The sequence below is a fragment of the Mizuhopecten yessoensis genome, unplaced genomic scaffold (genome assembly GCF_002113885.1).
Source record: "Mizuhopecten yessoensis strain PY_sf001 unplaced genomic scaffold, ASM211388v2 scaffold4535, whole genome shotgun sequence".
NCBI lineage: Eukaryota > Metazoa > Mollusca > Bivalvia > Pectinida > Pectinidae > Mizuhopecten > Mizuhopecten yessoensis.
This window is the reverse complement of record NW_018405595.1, coordinates 621104-626630: the sequence shown is the minus strand read 5'-3', so window position 1 is coordinate 626630 and position 5527 is coordinate 621104.

Genomic DNA, 5527 nt, shown 5'->3' with positions numbered 1-5527 from the left:
TTCTTGTATAATACTTTAAACCTTTTTATCCCTTTTTGAAATAAATGCATACTGAATAACACTATTTCTATTTAGTCTTGTTTGTGCAAACAATGTCGATTAATCAGTACCTCACGACTTAAATATAAGACAACGTATCATTGTGAAAGATTGTAAAAACAGCTGGAATGAATGGAATGATATAGCTGCAAATCGAAGCAGTAAATGGAGATTTTCGTAGTATTTACACCTAAAAGTACTATGGAGCAATAGAAAGGCACAGTGAATGTTTGTAAAAATTGCAACGAAAAAATTAAAACAAAAACGATAACTAATACTAGGTTGTCGTGTGCACATTTGAAAATGAAACTCGATTAATCATCTTCCAAAGATACTTATTCTGGTCCTGATTTGGCATAATTCATTGTATAAGCTCTCAACTGTCGCTACGGTCTTTGTCTTCTAAAAGCAACGCAAAAATGATTCTAGTTGATATGTACAACGAAATAATAGCGGGAGTGCACACAGCTAAAGTTGTCTTGATTTGCCAATTTTTTTTATGAAATAATTAAATTACGCACACATAAGGGGCATACAAAGTAAAGAACAATAATCACATAATTATTAAATACACGAACTGATCAATTTGATAAATTGTTTTACACATTCCGACGAACCAATTTCCGTAGTCACTGATTCAAATAAGCACTCGATAAATTTGAGTGGGGTGTTCATCTAAAACGGTCTTTGAGTGATCTCACCAACTAATGAGGCCATCTCATGCTACCGTAACTTTTGAGAAGTTGCAAATATCTACAACTCAAACATTTTCCGTTATTGAGAAATTTCCTCACCAGAAACACGAAGTATCAAAACTACCATAAATTGAACCCAAATTCAATAGATTTATATTGAACTATTTTATTATAATGATTATTATGAACCAAGAATAGATTTTGATAAAGATCATTGCAAAAGTGAAACGACAATAATACCAATAATATCCAGAAGTGTTTTCCGCTACTTCGACGACACATGCGAAAATGTAAGTCAAATCCAAGTAATGTCACATCAATATATCTTGAACTGGCTGTACATGTACATGTACCAACTAAACATCATGGCACGCCAATGAAAACAAGATGACATCTCACAGATCCTTTACTAGCCATCTAATCACACCATATCAATAGATGTTTGTAGGAAAATTTGGTCCAGTTACTTGTTTGTCTTTACTATGCTTTCTTTTAGTTGTGTCTCTCTAGACAGATCTGGTTTGCCTATGTCACAATCATGTTACTATGTACCAGGCTGGATGTCCTGTAATGTCCAGGTGAAAGCAATCATTGCTGTTGACACTGTCTTCATATGACATTTACTGTGAAGATTCTAAACCTACATTCGTCTAAGTTACGATCGTTAAGCCGAACGCTCTCTTGCAGTTTACGAAATGTATCGATAAACAAGACAAAACAAGTATTTAACGGGTGCAGAATTATTTTGTAATATTTGCAACAATTGTTTGCACGCAAATAGGTCGTATACAATAGAGAATAAATGTCTGTTACTATAGATAACAATTGTGTCGTAGTACCTTATTTGTGAGTAAAACATATGGTCATTATTTGTTTTTAAAAAATCACGTGCCTGGCTTTAGGCTATGGTCCAGAGACTTTAGTCAAGTCACTTATTTATTTGTTTTCACTCCCTGAAATCGGATGCGATAATGATAGTTATTCGTTATTAGATAGCTAATGCACACGAAGAACACATTAAAAGTAATAAAAAATAACAGAAAGCCTTAATTGCAAAGTCTCAGCTAGAATAATTCGTTATTAAAAAAAGAAAATGCACCTGTGTTTAACAGATTTGCAAGTTACATTAATTTTTAACATTTATTAGAACGTGCAGGAAATAAAAAAAATACCTGACATCTATCAAACATGGCTCCTACACTGACACAATCACAAAGCATTCCAGATATTCATGTTCCGATTCAGGCATTTTATTGATATTTATTGCCGATTTAAGCAGTTCAACAGTATGGTTGCATTAGTATTGCATTTCAATAAAACCACATTGATTGCACCGTCAGCGAGTGCCACATTCTGCACCGTTTGACAGGTTGTTTAGTTATTGTGATTTCGAGTGACAATGTTCAGGTTGTATTTTCATTACTTTTGACAAATTCATCCAAGAGATTACTGTGGCTATCAAGGTTATGGCGAAACTGGGAGACACGAAATCCACCAGAAGAGTTTACCACCTTGTATCTTGAAAGATGACCGTACGACTCACACGTGAGATTACAGCGTCATAATATGATAATAAATACAGTATGCCTAAAATCGGTGATGGTAGGGACCAAACAGTTGAAATCCAAACTGTTCTAAACTTCTTTTGAAACACGAGGTTATGTGCTACCACTAGACTACCGTGACTCGAACCCGCAACCTTTCGGTCACGAGCCCGGCGTCCTACCACTAGCCTACCGTGCCTCCTACACTGTAACCAAGGAAAGTGTAATAACAATGCTTATTTAAAAAAACTTACATTAGCAACAAACAGACAAAGCAACTTATAGCATGTTACACCAATTAGTATTACATATTTGTCATCTTGCCTTTGTCAAGTGTGTCGCAGTTGACAAAGACACGTTCTCCACTTATTTTCCGGTGAAATACAGGAATTCACCCTAGAGATAGTCAGCCTACACGCGTAATGACGTCATGCCGCAATGTTAACTATCTGCATTTAACACTTTTCTTATTCTATGTCCAGGGTTCATCACCCCTATGAACTTATCATAACTGTATTCATGAGCGCCTGTCATAGAATAAAAGCACATGAACAAGTGTAGAGTATTGATTCTGACATGCTATTTCGAGTATGAGAGAAAAGAATAAATCATAGGTGTGGTCTATGGACAGGAACATTCAAATCACAGTGCATGAGTTTAGCTTCCCAGCACGAGGCGTCGCCCTCATGTAAAAATTCTATCCAGCACTCGACTAAGCCTCATGCTGGGAAGCCAAACGCTTACCTGCGGATTGAGATTTCCCTGTCCAAAGACCACATCCATGCTTGATTCTGTTTCTCCCAAACTCAAAATAAACGTACAAGAATCAATACACTACACGGGTTGTTTCCCTGTCCATTGACCACACCCATGTAAGATTCTATAATTCCCAGCTTTACAGGTGTATTCCTGTTTTAATAAGGCCATCTCACAAACACTATTGTTATGAAACAGTCACCGCCGCGCGATCAGATTATGCACTGATTCGGGGTATTGTCATCAACTATCTCACACTTTGCGTTTGCCCATGATTGTTGCAAGGTGCATTAAGATCACCATTTAAGCTTACTTCTACACTAGGAAAGTGCGGGAAGAAAAGTCATCGATCACTCCTGTTTGATGTAGACAGAGAAATCTCAGGCCTCAGGGTAAGATTTTCGAAGTTCAGTACTCGGAAAAAGGTATGCGCTGAACGTTAAAAATGATCTTATCCACAGGAAGGGATTTCTCTGTCTACTTTATAAAGAGGTGATAACGTTTTTTCAATAAAAAGTGTTACAGAGGATGATGGTTCATGATGTATCATTTGTTTCTGTTTTCTCATCAAGCATTGAATCTACCTTACTGTTACATCAAATTATGCCCGAGTGTTGGCTCAGCCTAACGGCAATGTACTGGACAATTGACTGCATGCAGATTACCTACTTTCCTTCTCAATGGCAACATTACATTGTGTCCAACACTTTGTGACAATAAGGAAAATGTGTAGAGAGAAAATGTTGCAAAGCAGCTAACGATCAATTCAACCATTACAGTACCAACTGTATCAACCAATACGTTGGCATGGAATATACATTGAAATAAAACGTATTCCTAACATAGGTTAAATAGGTGTCGGGATGAGAATGGTCCTTGGTACCTTTAATGCATCATATTTGAAAGCAAACAAGCCAAAACAAAATTACAATTGCAAAGTTAAATGGAATTTGCGAAAATTACCTATCAAATAGATATTAAAATTGACGATGTATGGTGTCATATTTTGCAAATAACATCTAAACTCTAGAACTTTCAGAAAGAAAAAAAAATATGTTGACTTTGGTTTTAAATTACAGGGGATGAGTATGATAAAACCCAATCTCTCGAAAATTATCGTTAAAATGATGATCCATTTTCTAGCACATAATCATTGTGCTTATGAGTAAATACGGTTATACCGAATTTCCGGAACTTCACAAAACCGGCATATTCAAAGAAGTTTGGTCATTCAAGTGTTTTAAACGGTGTTTTGTGTTTGTTTGTTTTTTAAAACGGTTTGACATTATTATCAAAGTGCGGTACTGACCTAATTACAAGAACACAATCACGGATGTATACTATGCCAGTCCATACATAAAGGGATGATTGTTTTCAAAAATACAGAACATTGTGCGATGTTTTCACATTCTTGGTGTGTTTTAGGGTATAACGTATACATGTACTGTGCATACATTGCACTTTGAAACTTGTGATATACATGTACTTTAATGTTAATGTTACTTGTGGCAATGTATTTGCAAACGCGTTTTATCATGCTTATACAGCAGCTACAGCGACAACGAATAAAGCTGAGGTTTGTTGGTGAAATGGAAATGCGGCATCACGTGAAAATGTGAGAAAGCACATTAATATACGTTTTTCTCGACACTTTCGCACGTTCCTTCTATATCGTATCATGCATGTTGATTATTTCCTAATTAACATTGAGCTGAGAAAACTGACAACGAGGAATTTCCTTTGTTTGGAGGTCTGTGTCTTCAAAAGATGACATATCACGACGGATGCCATACACCAATTGTCTAATAACGTAAGCGTCATCACACCACCTAATAAAACTGTCAACCTTCGAACGGTAGTGTGAAAAATCATCCAGACGAACACAAAAATAATGCTTAGGAGAGACTTGTTCAGGTCACAAACGCTTGTTAAGAGCCTAAGGCGCATAGGCAGGTATACAAACTACACGCACGCACACAAAAACACAAGCATACGCACACATACGCATACCATTACACACACATAGACACCTCACACAGAAGACATTGTTTAAATAACAAACATATTTTGAGAAATATCATTTAAAAATCTTAATATCATTTTGTTTCATACTGGGGTCAGTCAGGGGCATGGACGTCATTAACGATAGCCATCCGGGCTTCATATGCAAATGAAAAATGTGTGGACAATTACGACTTTACTAGAAGAGCAGCTGTTTTTAACTTTAGCTACTCACACAATATTTGCAAGGTTTATATAAACAAAGGGCAAATCAGCTCTCAAAGAAGCCCGAAAAAAGCGTGTTTTTATTTTTTATTTTTTGAGAAACTTTTAAAAATATGATTTTTTATGGAGAAATACACGAACATATTGCTTTGAAATTGTGTCGAGTGAATGCAAAAATGTTCAAACTGAAATTTTAACGATTGCTATATTTACGTTCTGTTACCATAACCTTGATATATACAAATGTATAGTGTATCCTGACATCAG